We start from the raw sequence: 20,336 nt of genomic DNA, 5'->3' as shown, positions 1-20,336 counted from the left end.
ATGTCTTGCAGGGAGTGAATGTGTGTCCCACATTCAGTAAGTTATTTATCTCCTTAGTGCCTCCAAATGAGGCCATCAAGCTGTGACCTGATTAACAGGCTAACCTCCACCCCTTCACTCTTAAATCTCAAGTTAACAAGAGATTTTGTAACACACACATCAACTCCTTAATTAACTAAGTTTCTATGACATTTGTATTAGCCCAGAAATTCTAAGCACCCTATTTACATGAGACTATGGATGACAGTAAAACCCTAAAATACATTTGCAACGTCTACATGTAGATTTAAGTCTCCATTGAATTACTTCTGAACCTTAACTCAAAGATCTAGATAATCTTGACCTTGGGGAGGAGAGTAGATTGGAGAATGGATTACCTCCACTCCTCTCCAGGTGGTCTATGGCAGGGCAGTCTTTTAGAGATGTGCCTGGGTATGTCTTCATGGAGAATAGTGGCGGGTGGGAGGGGATGGGGGAGGTAGGGGGATGCATTCCACAGTCCTGAGTCATTCCCTAACAGTCTTACCCTGATTGCCTTTGTGGAAAACTGAACCAATTTTGTAAGCTTCTATCTAAAATAGTTATGTGTCCAAATCATGGCCTTGTTCCAACACCTGTAGTCTCACAGGTAACTGTGATATATTAATCTACTGCCAGTCATGAATGTGCCAGTGTCTTTTGTCCCATGCCTTATTTAACTAGCATCCTGATTTGAATCCTTGGACAACATTATGAACTCATGTTGATGGCATCCCTCATCTGGTGATGTGTCTTGGTCTTTATGTTGCTTTGTCCTTTTTAAGACGCAATAAATATTCTCCATAAATTATATTTGAGTTCATATTCTCTTTTGCACCTTAAACACCTTTCATAGATTCTATGTGGATACCAATTATATTCTCTGGAACAGTACAGTAGTCTTAAGAAAATAATTGAGACAAATGAAGGCAGAACACGGAGGTAAGAACAGTGTTAGTCACTGGGAATTAGAAATATGTGTATATGTGAGAATTGTGCATCAGAAACTCATTATGCAAAACCTCACTACCATTAACTGATACCTACTCATAACAACTCTATAGAAAGGACATAACTGGTTCTGTGGGTTTCCAAGCCTGTAACCTATAAGGAGTAGAAATCCCTGTCTTTCTCTCATGAAGCCACTGGGAGTTTTGAACTGCTGACCTTTTGGTTAGTAGCCAGAGAAGTAGCCATTATGCCATCAAGACTCCTGACTGTAATACTCATAAAACAAAACAAAAATCCCCGAAATCCATTGCCATCAAGTTGATTCCAACTCATAGCAGTCCTTTATAGTATTTTTGAGGCTATGGATATTTAAGGAACATATAGGCTCATCTTTCTCCCAAGGAGCAGCTGGTAGTTAGCAGTCTGATGTTTACTCAGTGAAGCCACCAGAGGACCTTATAGTCCCCATCGGTGCATCATAATTTGTTTAGAACTGCTCTTCCTCTGTTCATAATCTAAAACATGGGCTTCATGTTTGCTTCTGGCAATCAAATCTCAAGGTTTCTGGATCAAATGACAGTGAAATCAGAATCCAAGTAGAATTTCTCAAACACCTTAGAGTTGTGTTAAATGGATAAATATATTAATTATTAAGATAGCTATTCACTGAAGTCCTATCAACGAAGGATATCAAACAGATTTGATAGGTGATTAACTGTAGATGTGGCTTTGGAATCAAATAAATTTAAGCCTTAACTAAGACTTGAACACATGGTAGCAAGTACAAATGAAAATGTGTTCCCTGAAAATATATGTTGTAAATCCTAATGTTTATAACCATGGTTGTAATCCCCTTTGGAAATAGGATTTCTTTGTTGTTATAGGACTGAGGTCACATCAGTGTAGGATGTGTTCTAACCCAATTACTTTTGAAGGGAGAAGTGCAGATTAGGCACAAAAGCAAACATGTATGGGGGAAGGTAGATTACACACCTCAAGTTGATCACCAAGGAATCCAGAAAGTAAAGCTGAAACAAAACAAGGAGCATCCTCTAGACAGACAGTGAGAGAGAGCCTTACCCTAGAGCGGGTAACCTTCTAGCAGCATCAACTGTGGGAAATAAACGCCCCTTCCTGACAGCCACACTGGCAGTTTCCTGCTACAGTGTTTAAGCAGCACTAGCAAACAAAGTCAGTGACTGTGTCAATCTAGGTATGTATGTTTTTTTAATTCTGCACTTACATTTCCTCATCTATGAAATAGTAATGCCCATTTCATTAAATCATTGTGAGATATAAAAAATTTAGCTCATTGCTAAGTATAATCTGATCACTCAATTGATCACAAATAAATTCTAGTCTCACTGCCCTCAGCGGACGTTGACTCTTAGTGACCCTATAGGGCAGGGTAGAACTGGCCCTATGCATTTCTGAGACTAACTCTTTATGGGATTAGAAAGCCCGGTCTTTCTCCCACAGAGTTGCTAGTGGTTTTGAACTGGGCACCTGATCCTTCAGTTAGCAGCCCAAGGAGCAATCACTACTCCACCAGAGAAAAACAGATCACCCGAGAGTCAGATGCATCTAATTCACGTTCTTATAAGTACTGAAAGGTTTGCAATAAAAATAATGTATCTAGATAAAGATTACTCGCACCATGTTGAGTTATTTGCTAGAAACTTCATCAGCAAACACAAGGAAACTTTTCCCTTTGATGTGCATTCAGTTTTAAATGAAATCATTCAGTGAACTGAAATATAAAAATTGAAGATTAGTGTAATTGTGTGCCATTTGGTGAACAGCCACGGTATATGACGAAGATCTCCCCCAGAGGCTGGCGAGCGCGGCAATCTTTAGAGAGCAGATTTCCAGGTGTTTTCTCCCATGGAGTGGCTGATGGGTTTGTTTCTCAGAACTCTGGCATTTTGGTTATCAGCCAAGCACATAAATACAATCACTAATTTTAACAGAGGAGCCCTGGTGGAGTACTGGGAGAGTAGTGGTTATACGTCTGACTGTAATTCTCCAGGTAAGCAGTTCGAAACCACCGGTTGCCCAGAGGAGAAAGGTGTGGCTTTGTGTTACCATAAACAGTTAGTCTTGGAACTGGTTGGGGCAGTTCTAGCATGTCCTATAGGGTCACGTTGCATCCGCATCGCCTCAAAAGTGGTGAGTTTTTATTTTCACCAGATATAAAGCTAAGAATTCTCAGGCTGCAGCTTACAGTTGACGCTTTGACTGGGGACGTAGAGGGAAAGTGGCTGGTGGTGGCAAAGATGTTAAGGCTAACCCAAAAGTCGGAGGGCAGAGGCCATCCGCCACTCTGCAGGAGAAATAGGAGGGAGCCTGGTCCTATGACTTTGAACCAACATTACACTTCAGTGCCATCAGTAGTCCTGGAGGACAGAGTAGAACCAGTCCTGTGACCTTCTGAGATTGTAACTCCTTAAGAGAGTAGAAAGCCTCATCTTGGTCCTGTAAAGCCGCTGGTTGTTTCCAAAGTCTGAGGGTGTGGTTAGTAGCCCAACGTATAAACACTAGCCCAACAGGGCTGTTTACAGTTTTGGATAATCTACTGGCGTGTTAGTCTGGGTTGACTAGAGAAACAAACCCAGTGACACTCATATGTGTGTAAGAAAAAGCTTTATGTACTAGAGCAATTAAATATTGAGAAAACATCCCAGCCCAGTCCAAATCAAGTCCATAAGTCTGACATTAGCCCATACACCCAATACCAATCTATAAATTCCTCCCAGATTCACACAACGCATGCAATGATGCCGAATATAGGAAGATCACAAGCTAGTGGGTGGGAAGTCTTGTAAGTATCTCAGCGGTGGCAGGGGTCTCCACATGGCTCCTTCAGCTCCAGGGCTCTAGTGTTGCTACGTGTGTCTTACCGACAGGAATACCTCACAGGGAGTAAGTGCATGTCCTGCCTGCAGCAAGCTACTTATCTCCTTAGTGCCTCCAAATGAGGTCATCAAGCAACAACCTGTTTGACAGACTACACTCCACCCCTTCACTCTTAAGTCTCAAATTGACGACAGATTATGTAATTACCACAACTGGGCATTCTATTCTGTCCAAAGTTGATTGTGAGTTAGAATCCATTTGATGGTGGTTTGATTTTAAGTTTTAGAGAAAGCATGTTGGGGTGCATTTTTAAAGCATTTGCTACCATGTTATGAGATATTCATATTTAGTGTCAGTGTATTGATATTCTTCATTTTAAAAGGGAAAGAAAATCTCATTATACTGTCTTACTTATATTCTTTATTGATATGTAAGTCATACTCCTAAAGTTTTTCACACAAATGAACATAGAGAAATATTTCTTCTTTCAATACAAATGATGCCTACTTTTATTCTTAAAAAAAAAAACAGCTTTTCAAGTCAGTGTTTCAAGATTTGAAAAGGAAACAGTGGGATCTGTTGGAGAATTCATGAATTCCTCTGAATGTTAACATATCAAACAGTTTGGATATAAGGCATAGGATGAATTTTATATATTTCAGCTTTCTGAAAATATTGTTTAAGTACTAGTTTGAATATAATCCAAATAATGTTTAAATATGGATTGTTAAATACAGGAATTATTAGGAAAATGATCAGTCTATTCCCTAGTTTTACGTGAGAAAGGAATAATATAAATATCAAAATACACATAATTATAAGTAAATTCTAAATCTACAATCCTATAAAATACTAAGCAATCAAGCCATTTTAAAGAGTTGTGATTTTAAAGCTATTTATTTAAAGTTATGTATATTGAACCAGATTCTTTATCTGATATAAATTAACATGATAAACATCATGGTTTGTTGGTGACCAGGCCAGTAATGGGTGGTGAGAGTTCCTGTTGAGAAATTTTGCTTTCTCTTTAGTATTTGCTGCCCACCTACAATGTGAACCTTAAGACATGGGCCAGTGGCTGTGGCAGGGTATACCAGAAACTGGGGCTGCAAATAACTTTCACAGGATAAAAATAGGTCACCTATATTTGAATAACCCTCGTCCTTGAAAATAAGAAAATTTTGTAAACTTTCACAAAATAAAGAGTTAATTGGAGCTTGTTACTGTTTGTTGTTAATAATTATGCCTATTTTACTGAAAATGCTAACTTATTAATCAACATTCATAATAAAAACATTAAATACATAGTGAAACTGACATGTTTCTCTAGTTCTCTGGAAATGTCATAAATTAATTGGTAACAAGCAATTCTGGAATATTTTTTTTACAATAGAATCAAACATAGGAACTGCATGAAGAAATAAGATGTAAATAACTCAGTGTGAAGAAAGCAATTTCAAAAACCAAGTCAAAGAAAAAAGCCAAAGGCAAGAGAACCTATTAATCACCGTTATAGTCACTCTATGTGTAGTAGACTCTGTTTACAATATTCAGATCAGAGTTCTAAACTATAAATTGGATTTTTAATGATATTTTGTTTCAAAGTGATACACACTATAGCAGGGAAAGGAAAGATAAAGACAAAAATGAAAATCAAACGTTTCCTATTTCTTTCTATTGGAAGTAATCATAGTATATGTCATAGACTTTCAGGATATATCTGTTCCTTTGAAAGAAAAAAGTAGGTGATTACATTATGTATTTTATTATCCAACTTAAAATTTAGAATGCTAATTCTTTATTTTAAAAGTTACCATCGTGTCAATACCAGCCCATGGTGATACAAAGTGTGTAAGTGTAGATCTATGCTCCATGAAGTCTTCAAGGGCTAGTTTCTCTGGAAGGACTTCAGCAGACCTTTTGTCATACTGGTCCAGCCCCCATCAACAGACAGGACGGTGGTTTCTGTGGATGATGTGCATTGACGGGACGCAGACTCGCATGGCTTCCCCACGTGGACATTAGAGTGCTATCCCTGACCTATCCGATCACCCTCTAGTAGTAGAAGCATGTTCAAACAGTAAGTAAAAGCACTGAATGGTACTACTCTATAATATATTTTACTTCGAATTTAGCTGTTTTTCAATGAATTGCTTAGCAAGGACTGAATTTATGAATTTCAGTATATACTGAAATTAAGTGATTTTATAAGGAATATAACAGAGGCAATCATTAAGAACTGAACAAAATGCTTTAATACATATTTTCGAAATGTGGTGAGGAGCAAAGAAGCCCTGGCGGCTCATAGCTAACGCGCCTGGCGAACTAAAAGTATTTGGTGGTTCGAACCCTCTAGCAGCCCCATGGGTGAACAACAGGGTAGGCTTTTTCCTTTCAGATTCATCCTTGGCCTCCCTCTGCCTTCAGTTTCCTATTGAAGAGTCACACTGAGCCCTGTGGGAGCCCTGTGATATAAGTGATTCCACACCACTTTGCATCCTCCGGCCTGTGATCTTCCTGCATTCTGCATCATGGCATGTGGCTGCATGAGTCTGAAGAGGGATTTATGGAGAGGTTCATCTGGACTGGGTTGGGGGGAAAAATATTGCCCCCTTGGCAGTCCTAGTGCCTACGAGTCAGCGTCTACTCCATGGCAGGGGATTTTCTTATCTGGACGAAAGAGTGGTACTAGCTCTACCATTCTTGATAGTTCTATGGATCTATAAACTTTTATTTTAATTTGATTAGGAAAAAATTTAGTTTAATTCTATTATTTCTCTCATAATGGTAGCTTATCAGACACAAATATTCTGTACCACAATTATAGGCACTGTGTTTATGCTACATGTTCATATCCCTCATTCAAATACACATTATACAGTTTAAGTAGAATGAACATCCAACCAAGGCTGAAAGATTCAGGGTGCTGTCATACACAAAAATATCATCATTTTTTTATCAGAAATTTTTTTTGTTAATTTATGACATGGGGAAATGGAATAAAATATTCACTTTCATACAGATACTTATATATATATATATGTTTAAATGGAACTGCTGGTTTATCAGGTACCATTATGATGCAATTATTAAAAATGTGTTTAGACGGTAAGAGCTGATATAAGAAGGGCATTCTGGAGGTGTTAGCACATGATGTGTCAATGTGCAAGTAGTGTGAAAGTTGAGAATTGCCTCTGTCACACATGTGTGAGAAACCACAGGCATTTCACCCAAGAGAGAAAGATGAATGTGAGGGGTGGCATCATGAATATTCATTATAATGACTTATGCACCCAAATACAATTTATTTCAAAGTTATTTTGGAGAGTTGAATCTCTGCAAATAGTTTTAGAATACTGCATTTAGATGAGATTTATACAAGTTTTTGCCATTTCAAACCTTTTATTCCCTGTTCATCTTAAAGAATTTTTATTATGTGTTGTCAAGTTGCTTCTAACTCAAAACTACTGTATATAAAGCAAAACAGAATCCTGCCCTGTCCTCACTGTCATTGCTATGCTTGACCCGTGCTCGCATTCATTGCCTCAGGCCATCTCACTGATCATTTTACTCATGGTTGCCTCTACTTTACAGAGCTTGATGTCCTCCCCATTGATAGCATATCCAAAGTATATGAACAGAAATCTCACCATCGCTTCCTCCAAGACAGATGTGATCCTGTTTCTGGAAGCCCGTGGTCTATTTAAGTCTTTGTCAATACTATAATTCAAACACATTGATTCTTTAATGCATTAGTTACTCTTCAGCAATCTTTTTAAAAAAAAAAATTCTAACCTTCTCAAATATGCTGTGATAGGTAGGTTTATTGTGCCAACCTGGCCAATAGGAACATGTGGGTTAATTAGGTCACAGTTTGATTGGAGGGCAAAGAGATAAATGGCTCTGAGAGCCATTATCTCTCTTGCTCCCTGGTGTTCAATGTCTCTCTCTTGCTGGTGTTCAGACCTGCCTACCATTGCCTTAGCTGACTGGTTCTCAACCTTCTTAAGGCCGTGAACCTTTAACACAGTTCCTCATGTTTTGGTGACCCCCAATCATAATATTATTTTCATTGCCACTTCATAACTCCAATTTTGCTACTGTTATGAATCAAAATGTAAATATCTGATATGCAAAATGTATTTTCTTCCTTACAAATTGAACATAATGCGTAGCGATTAATCACCAAAAATATGTAATTATATATTGTGAAATATTTGTTTCTAATTACAAATAAATGAAGCTTTATCTTGAAGCATTGTGTAGCATGGGTAACAGTTTTAATATAACAACAGTAAACTACATCGCCACATTTTGCATATAAATCCAAGTCAGTGCGACAGTTGAGATAGCTTCTTTCTCACCAGATCAGAATTTCTCAGGGAAGTCTTTGCAAGAGCACAAAGATCATCTACCACAAGTCTACTTCTGCATTTAGACTTGATAACCAACAAGCTGGAAACCCGTTTCACAAAGGTATGTGGTTGGAAATGGAAGAAGAAGGTAGAACACAGTCTCAGACAGAACAAGACATGACTGCAAACACTTGATCCCGAATTTTGTAACTGGAATTGTAGAGAAATCCGTTCTCACTGTATCACTGTTAGTAAGTTCAATGAACTTCCCTTGTGCTGCCTCAGGAACATCTTCAACTTTGACGGTGAATGGGCTTCTGGCAAGTGCATATGGGGTGTCAGGTAGATTTGGAAAGTGCACTGAAATTTCGTCTGCAAGCATGTGCAAGTGTTCTTTCACAGAAATTATCATCATAATACTTTTGTCTGGTTCAATGTCATGTTCCTCAAAGAAAGCAGATTAGACAGGCAGCAGGTAAATTTTATTTTCATCTAATTTTTTTCCCAAAGCTGAAGTTTCATTTGGAATGATCAGGTCTTTTCAGACAAATCGAGGCATGTGAATTTGGTCCTTGCAGTGATAAATTTAATGCATTCAAGATGGCAATGATGTCAACCAATGCAGTTCAATTTTATCGCTGAGAAGTTCTTCGAACAGTGGTCTTGCTCTCTAATTAAAAACCGTTTTGAGTTCTTCACGAAGCTCAAAAACACATTTTAAAATGTTTCCTCTTGACAACCATCTCACTTCAGTGTGAAATAGAGCATTATTCGGTGCATCCAACTTGTTGCACAGTGGCGAACACACTCGACTGTTTAAAGTGTTCTTCACAAAATTGACAGAACTTCTGAGACTTTTCATTACTTCTTGTAACTTTTGTACATGAAGAAAATATTAGCAATGAAGATTGCTAATATTTGCCAATGAATCATACAGAGAGTTCCGATGACTTTTGGTGACACATTCAGTACCAAACGTTGAAATCCAGATCGACATCCTAGCATAGCTGGAGCAACATCTCTGCAAACACCAGAAACCTTTTCCCAAGAGATCTTATGCTCTTTCAGAAATGAACCAACTGTGTCAAATCCATCATGTGCAGAAGTTGTCGTTTCAAGAGGTTTGCAGAAAAGAAACTCATCTTTAAATCTGCCATCATTAATATACCTCACGTAAACCAGTAACTGTCAACAGTTTGCAACGTCTGTAGATTTATTAAGCTGGATGCTAAATATTGGAAGGAAGTGGAGCAGATTTAATTTCCTTGATTACCTGATATAGAATATCAGCAGACATGCCATCTATTCTTCTGTGGACAGTGTCATTAGATATGGAAATTGCCCTCAATTTTGTACCAAATTCATCTCTGAGCATAACTCCAACAATGTCTTTGGCTGCTGGCAACAGTAAATCCTCAGCAACGGTGTGAGGTTTCATAGCTCTGGCAACTAAATATGAAGCTTAAATGGCTGCTATGTTTTGTTTGTGGTACTTGCCATCAGTGTCAAGTCTGGCTTTCTTGAGTCCATCAGCTTTGCTTCTAAAGTAGTTGGTATCCTTGCCGGCAAAGCTTGGATGCTTGCTATCAAAATGGTGTTTTAGTTTGTTCAGCTTCATAGATTTGGATGATAGAGCTTCACAACAAATAACACATTGAAGTTTCTCAATTCCTGTTGTAATTATTGAGGTAAAACAATACTGTAAAAATACTCACTATATTTTCTTAACATTCTTCTCTATACAATTCATTCATGGGATGGGTTGCTAATGAAAATAATATATAACAATACCTTTAATAATATAAAAGATGATACATGGCACAGTTCAGTCAACACAGTTCATTAAAGTTTCCTATTATATGATGATTTACAGTACATGATTTTACATTTACCCAGTAATTATAATTCATGAAGTGTCGTTTTACCTTTAATACTGCTGCTTTCAACCCAGGAGCTGCTTTTAGTACCGTAGCTGCTTTCTACACAGTAACTTCTCTCTACACATGTGACTGGTTCGCAGAAGTACATTATGGCGCCAACCCTGTCACATATACTTGTATTTGACAGAGTGTATGTAATGGTGCTGGTGTGATGATTTCATCACAACAGTTACTTATATGTGGGCGTATATGCATGTGGGCGGACCCACCTGGAGATGGATAGAGGAGTGGTGTCTCATTTCCTAAGACCATTGGAAATATGTGTTTTCCAATAGTCTTAGGACACCCCTGTGAAAGAGTCATTCGCTCCCCAAAGGGGTCATGATCCACAGGTTGAGAACCACTGCCTTAGCAAGTTCTCTGCCTTAAATTGCAAGCTACAGTACCCATTGGACACCCAACTCATGGACCGTGCTGCTAGAGCTTGAGGTTTCTTCAAGACCTGCTTCACTACGCTGCTAGTATATACACGAATTGAGCTTGGGACTATTGGATCCTGTCATCTGGATGACTATTGCTGCCTGTGGCCAGACTGCCAGCATTGCTCTACAGAAGACTCAGGTGTCTGCTCCTTTGACCTTGGACCCAGCAACTCTGGTGAGTTGAAGGACTTCCGGTATAGTAACTGTTCCTCAGAAGTGAATTGAACTGAGCCCTCTGTACTGCTATGTGGACTAATTAGCTGTTATATTCCTTCGAGCTCCATATATCTAGATCTATCTCTATCATCTATATAATCTCTCTCTATATATATGTATATATAGATAGATATAGATATATATAAAACCATAAGTTTCCTGGTTTTGTTTCTCTAGAGAACCTTTCTAACACCTATGCTGCATAATTTACAAAGTCCCTAGATTGCAGTGGTTCCTCTAATAGTGGCATAAAAGTAATGGGATGATACAGTCAAATCACAGTAATTGCATCATATTAGTTAAAAGGCAATAATATAACATAGACTACCTCTACTTCATCTAGACAAGCAAATATTTCGTGAGACAATGAAGATTATGGGAATGTTGAATTGTCATTTTCATATTTTAGGAAAAGCTAATCAGTTGCACAACTAACATCAGAACTGTTCTTGGTCAGTATGAAAGAAGAGCCCACATATAAGATTATAACGATTGCCATACAATGTGAATATCTTATTTTATAAGCTTAATTTTTTAGGATACTTTACATTTTCAGATAAATTTTCAAGATAGCTCAGAGTTCTCATGTACCCCATACCAAGTTTTCCAGAGTCTAAAAGTATATATTTGTATATATATACTTGAAATATATTTCAAAAGGTTTTTTTTAAATAAGGTTAATAAATGTCTATATAAGTGTAAGCACATATACTTGGGCTTTTTCTTTTAAAAACCATTTTATTGGGAGCTTGTACAGATATTACAACAATCCATAATTCAATTATCTCCTAGTCTTTACATATTATATTAATATGATACTTTGCCATCCTTGCTGAATAAATATTGATATATTATATTTAACATTCACACTTTATTTACATCTCCTTAACTTTCATAGAATTCTTTTTCTGATGGAGGATCCATCCAGGATGTCACATAACATAAAATAATTATATTTTCTAACATAAAATAGTTACATTTCCAAATATTACATTGCATAATATAAAATCATTTCATTCCTTTTGGTTACGACAATTTCTCAAGCTTTCCTTGCTTTTGATGACCTTCACTATTTTCAGAAATAATGGATATATGCTTGTAAAATACTATTTATTCATTCAGCATTTGCTTTTATCAGATGTCCCACAAAGGATTTGTCTGCTTTGTGTTGGTTGTAAGGAGAAAGACCGCAGGGGTGAAGTACCAATCCCATCATGGCGTTCAACAGTGTCTGCTATTGACATAGCTACTCACTGCTGGTGATGACACTAATCATCTGGCTGAAGGGTCAATGTCACCATGGTAAAGTTACGGCCCCCACTACCACACTGCCTGCCTCAGAACTTCCATTGTATACACTTTGGAATTCTTCTGCAATCTATATTAGTCTCTTCTTGTTTATTTATTTGGTCATTTATGTAACTCACTATGGATTCAAGGATATTTATTATATTTGGGTATAATTTATTTATTTTCTTTAAATCATTTTATTGGGTGCTTTTACAGCTTTTATAACATTCCAAACATTAATTGTATTAAGCATATTTTTACATATGTTGCCATCATCATTTTCTAAACATTTATTTTCTAGTTGAGCCCTTGGTATCAGCTGCTCTTTCTTCCCTCTCTGCTGTTGTCCCACACCTCATGATAAATTTTAAATGATTACTGTTTTCATATCTTGTACTGATTGCTATAGTTTATTGTGCCAGCCTGGCCGATAAACACAAGTAGGATTAACTGAAGGGCAGAGGGATAAATGGCTTGCGTGTTCTGTGCCTCAGTTTAAAGGGGTACACTACCTGTGGGATGCCTAGCCTGTGGACTGTGTCACTGTAAGTTGAGGTCCCTTTAAGTCCACACAATTGGAATGTTCATCTCTGGAGCTGGGGACTGACAGTTGATGACAGTTGGGGACCTGCCTTGGAGTTTGCTGCCTGGGTATATATAGCCCAGCTCTCTCTACAGAAAGGGACTAGTAACTGGAAGCTCTCAAAAACTTGAAGGACCGCTAGTGTCTCACTGCTTTATAATTTAACTGTTAATTTCTTGTATTGTCTTTCTGTATATTATTTAACGGTTTATTTCTTGAATTATATATCTATCTTTATAAATATATTTATATATAATTACTAGCAATTTGGTTTGTCTCTCTAGAGAAGCCTGTCCAATACACTGACTACTGTCTTCCTTCACCTACATTTATATTGTTCATCCCCCTTCCCCTTGAGTTATGATTTAATAAAATGTCATTGTTCAAATGATTTCAGCTTTGGTCATTGCGAGTTCTTTTCACTGACTCCTACATTCCCTTTCATATCCCCCGGCGTGTGTATCTGTTTGTGGGGGTGGGTGGGTGGGGCAATATTAGATGAATTTTTTACTTTCTATCTTGATAGCATCCTCTGGGTTCATTCTTAGAAGAATGAAGATGGCACAATTTGACTTTCAGAAAACTTTGAACACTTAGTGATGAAGGTCAAAGACTCCATACACTCGTCTATATGGATTATATAGAAATGAGAAGAAAGAACAACACTAAACACTGGGCTGGTAAACAAAATCGTAATTAATGGGGATAAAAATGCCAATGATTTCCTTCTACTCCGATTGACAATTAATGGCTGTGGATGAAGCAGTTAAAACACCAAATACTGTGTTCCATTGAGAAAATCTGCTGCAAAGTATCTTGATAACATTTTAAAAAGCTAAGACATCACTTTTAGGATTAAAGGCACCTTAGCTAAGCCCTGGTCTTTTTCAATCACCTCATGTGCATGTAAAAATTTGATATTGAAAAAGGAAGGCAGATTAAGAATTTATGAATTTGAATTATAGTGCTGGTGAGAAATATATATGATATGTACTGTGTCCCACCAAATCAGTACACAAATCCATTTCTAGAAGAAATTCAACCAACATATACCTAAGAAATAAACATAGCAAGAGTTCATTCACTTATGCTGGACATGTCATGACAAAAGGCCATTTTTTAGACAGGACATTGCATTTGGTAACATTTACAGGCACTGAAAAGGGGGAAATCCATCAATAAGATAGCTGCACCAATCAACTCTAACACATCAAAAAATCATGACAATGATGCAGGACTTGACAATATCTTATTTTATTATTCATTGGATTGTCATGAGTCAGAGCCAACAGTACAGCAAGGCAATGATAACTATAATAAAGGGTTGGGATGAAAATAAATGAAATATACAGGTAGCTAGACAATGATGGATTCTGTCTAGGCCCTCTTTCTAGACCCCTAAATATATATTTCCCCTTTGAGAAAGGAATATCAGTGTATGAAGTAGGGTGAAAATTATATAAATTCTCTTTGAATATAATTGATGTTCCGATAATTGTCATACTTATTAACTCATTTAATCCTCAAAATAACCTTATGAGATAAGTGACCGTTAATGGCCATCCCCAAAGTTTGGGCAATGAATAAATTGCCTAATTTATAGAAAAGTGGTGGAGATAACATTTAAACTCAGTCAATATGATTTCATAATATTCTGAATCTCTATAATACAGTGGTCCTTTATAAACTGAATGGGATTCTAGAGTAAGTACATCATAATAGTTAAGAAAATTTTCAGAACGGAGACTTCTGCTACTTATCCCTTTTATATTAAATGAATTAGTCTCTAGGATATGTCTTGCATCTTCCAGAGTTTCAGTCTGTTCTAGTGAATAGCTGAGTGTCCATCTTTAGTTAGATCTATTTCAGGTACATGAAAACTAACCCAATGTACAAAATGTCAATCCCACCCCACCTGGGAGATGCTGTCCTCAATTCCCTGTATCTACAAATAGATCCCGTATATCAGCCTTCTCAACACTTGGACCAGAAAAGATGAAATTATTCCCAACTTTTGCTTTGCTTCACCCATTTCCTCTCATCTATCAAAATTCCCATCTAGAAGTTCTGCTGGTTTTCCAATTTTTAAATATACCTCTAGCATCATTGGACTTAATTTAGATCCACATCATAACTTACTGGCTCTCCTATGACATATTCCTCATAACTGGACTTCACTTAATCCTAGTGTTCATTTTTCCAATCTTCTGACAGATTTTAGATAAAGACAGGTTTTTATATCAAATTGTACTAAACTTGAAAATGATTTTAAAATGTCAAAATCATGGGTGTTTAGTAAGTTATGCAACCTTCCTAAATTTAAATATTCACCTCTTCAAACAGATTTTAATATCTACCTTGAATGGTGGTTTGGGATAAATTTATAATACACGTAAATAATTTAACCATGTACTTAATACACATTAAAGCCTCAAAATGTGCGTTTATATTTTAGTTGTACAACAATTCTCAAAGTGCCACTGTCTTGCTTGAAAGCTGTATACTTTCCACTAATCTAAAGCAGAGGTGGGAGAGCCAAATGTGATCGCCAGCTAATGGCCCTCATGACCATGCACCATCAGTGATGGGTTTTGTGTTGTGATGATGCTGAACAGATGCCAGTAAAATTTCCAAACTAAGATGAATGAGGAAGGTCTGGAGATCTATTTTTGAAGATTAGTAAACGAAATCACTATGGATCACACAGGTCTGATCCTCGACTGATCATGACGTTGGTTCAGCATCCAGAGGCGTTTTGTTTCACTGTGTATGTGGTCACCAGAAGCTTGGGACCTTATGCACAGCAGCTGACAACGTAGCATCATAGGCTGCACCTTTGCACCATGTACTGCCTTTTACATTCATTCTTATGATTTAGTTAAAGTAGATCATCATCACTTAACTCCCAGCTCCGTGAAGGTTTGGTTTTTAATTGCTCAAATCTCTCTAGCACCTCACAGATTTTGGCATGGAGGTTACATAAATAAATAGACAAATGATTCAATTTAGGTTTATAATATTTTTATGACTTTTAAAAGATTACAATATACAGTTATTTTTCCTAAGTAGTATTGTCAGGTTATTACTTCCTTTTTTGAGGTAAAAAAGCAAAACAAAATATGAAAATCTTACACATGTTAGGTTTTCCCTCAGGTTGTTACACGCTCACACAAACAGCTCTCTCTCTTTCTCCTTTGCACCACATCTGAATGATACATGTATCCCTGTATGCACACACCCACAACCCACAGGGGCTTCAAACGTTCATGGAAAAATGGAATGATAGAATTCTACCTCAATTTTTTCAAATACTCGAATAGATATATATACCTACGCCTCACTTAACATCTGTCTCATTCAATATTTCACATTTATGAAAACACTGAAACACCTACTATTAAGCTATTTTCTCAAGAAGACAGTATGTCTGGCAGTAATAAATCTGGTGATGGGGAAGAGCAGTGCTGGCTGAGACAGGCAGCGAGTTACAGCAGCGTGGTTGAGCTAAGCATCTAAACGCTTCGCAGTTTTTCACAGATATAATTTGGTCTCCATTTTGTGATATGATATGGTCAGCTTCCACTTTTTTTAATAATGCTAATTTTCACTTGATCTTTGCAATCTAACAATGTCCATAAACAAGGAGTGGATATCTATATATCAATATATGTTACTTACTAGTAGTAATTATTTATAGTATGAATGTATCATCAATGGCTTGGCTATGTGGTTTTTTAAAGCTTAGAATAATAATTTTATGTTTTCTTTGCATCATGTATTCTTCTATTGAAATGTCATTTTTCCCCATGTTCAAAGACTCTGACTCTGTCATGTTGTCTGCATCCCCATTGGCATGGTTCGTTAGCTTTAATTATTTCCACATATAATTTTTACACAAGTATGCATTCAAAGTCTATCTATCATCCATGGGATGATAATAGATAGTTTGGAATAAAATGCAGGAGAAAATAATGTTCTTCACTCAACATAGATTGGTATCAAATGAGGTTGGAGATTTTTATTCAGTGTGAGTCTTTACTAAAATGAATAGCAATATTAAATAATAATAATAAAACAAGCCCACTGCCATTAAGTTGGATCTGACTCATAAGGGAACTTGATCGAAGGGGGAAAAAATCACATTTCCCCAAATTTATCTGACTGAGAAACCATTTCACTGATCACATATCTGTATTAGACTTTTATCTTTATATTTTATGTATAACTTACATAATGCACTCCTTATTTGGCTTTAGGCTGCATGAATTAGAATTACACCCATAGTTATTTATCTCTACTCATCTATTAGAGAATGTTTTAAATAATTTATGTGCAAATAAGTTTTATATTCTGTAGTTGAACTAAAATGGTTTGAGAAATATTTACAAATAAATTTCTATTAGATTTTTCTGTTAAATGGATTTACTACATATTAAAACTTCTCTGTTTCGTTTTATATATCTTTATGATTTGTGGATTCCTCAAGTAAAGACAGTAGTGGATATTTTACAACCCTAGTACATTGTTGATTTATTAAATAAGTCATTTAATAACCAATCAGAATAAATTACTTTAATACAACGTTTAGTTCCTAGAAAATCAAAAAATATCCACGTAGCCAGCATATTAATCAAACTATATTTCCAGAATGGTGTTAACCCAGTGTAAGCTTTCGAATATCAAATGCAGGATTGATGTAAATGAAGACTAAGAATACAAATCAGACTCATAGGACAGAACCATAACCTAATTCTGTTTTTATCTTTTTGATATAAAATATCCCACATGAATACATATTGATTCTTGCAAGTAATTAAATATGTTTTCTGAGAAATGCACATATTTATAAAGGCATCAGAATTGTATGTTCCTTCTGTCTTTGGCAGTATCAATGATCACTTACCTACCTAAATGTAGTATTCATTTTCATAAAACCCTATGAAGAGTATTATAAAGTAAGTATAATGTAACTTGAGCAATTAAGATGAGCTATAGCCCATAAAGTATGGCTAAGTGAACATTTTGAAAATTCAATGTGTTCCTTCTGTTCTTGACCTTTGAGATGCACTATGTGAGGAGAACTACTAGGCTTGAAGTTAAGCAAGTAGCAACTTAATTATCTAGAAAGTACTTTAAAATGGTTTTTCTTCTTTTTATGATAATTTTATACAGTGTGTGGCAAGTACTATGGGTTATCAAATTACTTCAGGTTTGCAAAAATGAGTCTATTGTTGAAAAAGTAAAACACTGAACTATCCTGCACCCACCTCTCAATCTTTCCTGAGGCCGAGCCCATCCATGCAGCCAGTATGGAAATCCATCTCCTAAAAGCTCTGCCTCTTTTTCTCTGACCCTCTGCTTCACCTAATATGGTGTCCTTCTCCAGGGACGGGTCTCTCCTGATAACATGTCCAAAGTATGTCAGACGATGCCTTGTCATCCTTGACTTTAAGATGCACTCTTGTCTTAAGGTCTTCAAATACACTGAATATTATCATATTAGCCTGGCTAAAGTAACACTATCTGTGTGAGTTGAATAGTTCTTGGGGTAAGGCCCTCAAGGAGATGGATTGATACTGTGACAGCAACAATGGGCTCAGGCGTAGGAACAATTTTAAGAATGGGGAAGGATCAAGAACATTTATAGGGATGATGCAGGACCGTGCAGTGTTTTCTTCTGTTGTGCATTGGGTTGCATGTGTTGGAAACCACTGAATAGTACCTACCAACAATAACCTCAACATTTGCCTCTAGATCTATAAGTCCAGATGTTGACCCACTAAGAAGTGTACTATACTCCTAAGGAATTGGCAGAAATCTGAAGAATATCTCTAGGAATTGTTATTTATTTATTTATTTAGGGAATGGTTATGAAGGGTCTGAGATAAGGAGCATAAACTTTGATTAATCTGAGCTCATCAATATGGGCCCACAAAGAGAGGTTCTCCTAGTTTATTTGGTTGGTTTCTTGAACCATGGGTTGTGGGATGGCCGGCACTAAGTCAAGGTGAAGTAACAGGCCTATCTTGGTATACTACAGAAGAAGGCACTCAAAGGCTTGGGGAAATTTGCTTGTTAGAATGGCTTCATCAGGATATGGATTCATAGACTTACAAACACAAAAATGTCCCGGCCATAAAATGTCACACCGGGCAATGACATGGATGACATTATGCTGATTGGACCTAGTAAGAAGTTTCAATGACTTAGACTTCATGGTAAAACATCTGTGTGCTCTAAAGCAAAATCCATACCCACCGGCACTGAGTGAGTGCTGAGCGACAGTGAGCCCATGGAGCAGGGTAGACCATGCAGCTTTCTAAGGGAGTAGACAGCTCCAACTTTGTCTCTTAGGGAAGTAACTGCTGTCCGAGCAGAGAACACCCAAGGCATAACCACTTGCCACCAGCGGCCCTCGCATCTGCGTCCTGAAGGGTGGGAATTAACCTAACCAACATGTAGGCAGCTTCCAGGGGTGGGGGGCAATTGCATTGGGCCCCTCCAGAACTAAGAGGAGGCACAATGACCAGTGGGCTTCTTTGGATTCTGGAGGCAACATAGCCTTCACTTGAGTGTGCTACTCTGGCCTATATGTCAGCCACGGAGTCCAATCATCCCATTGAGGAACTTTTGCTTTTTCCTTGACCCTCTATTTAACCAATCTTGATAATAATCTCCCGGCACTGCTTTCTCACGGTAACATATCCAAAGTACGGCTGATCAAGTCTCACCATCCTCATCACAAAGGGAATGCTTCCTCTGTAACAAACGTGGTCCTTTTCCAGCAGGCCATGGGGTATTAAATATTACATATACAATATTTTATTATCTCATGTAATTTTTACATTTATCTCTTTCTCCTTTTCTTTCATAGTTTAAGTATCTCTCCATTGCATGCTATCAAACACACCACACCCTCCACAGGAAAACGCTGTGGCAGTCTCTCTTTGTAAAGATTACAAACTCGACTACTCTACGGGGGAGCAGTTCTAATCCGGCCTGTGAGTCAGCATCAGCATGATGGCAATGGGGTTGGATTGATGAAAAGTTCATCTCCTTGACAATCAGGTAGCTAAGTTATTTTGTAGGAAAGAAATCAGGAAAAAAAATTGAGTAAGAGAAAATAAACCAGTCTTGAATAACTTCTTATAACATATTTCCTCAGATATAATTAATACAACAATTATATATATCTACTCTGCACTTTCTCTTTGCAAGGTAGGCAAGTGTATTCAAATAATAATGGAAAATTATTAAAAGGCATATAATGTATTAAAAAGCATATAAGTATTCAAAAGCACATAATGACGAAGGCCTTTGAAAATATAGAGAAAGAAACTAATAAAACAGAAATACGATAGCTGAAAATATGTATGAGAGAATGGTGGAGAAACTCCTTGTTTCAGCAATAAGGGTATAAGTGAGTATATTTTTGGTATACCTGGGAAATACTATCGTCTAAGTGTGAATGATGGGTTAAGAGCAATTTCAGCAGGAGGTTGATGATAAATGTCTTTTCAAAAAAAGCCCAAACAAATAAAAATCACAATGTTTGCAAGCGTGTGTGTGTGTGTGTGTGTGTGTGTGTGTGTGTGCGTGCTCATGCCTGTAAATATACACATATCGGCTAGGGTTTAAAAATAGGTTGCACCCATTACACTACGAACAAAACTGTTGGCCGTTTGGCCCACTCAGTGGGGCCATA

The sequence above is a fragment of the Tenrec ecaudatus genome, chromosome 4 (genome assembly GCF_050624435.1).
Source record: "Tenrec ecaudatus isolate mTenEca1 chromosome 4, mTenEca1.hap1, whole genome shotgun sequence".
Taxonomy (NCBI): domain Eukaryota; kingdom Metazoa; phylum Chordata; class Mammalia; order Afrosoricida; family Tenrecidae; genus Tenrec; species Tenrec ecaudatus.
The sequence above is the reverse complement of the archived record's forward strand: the minus strand, read 5'-3'. Positions refer to the sequence as shown.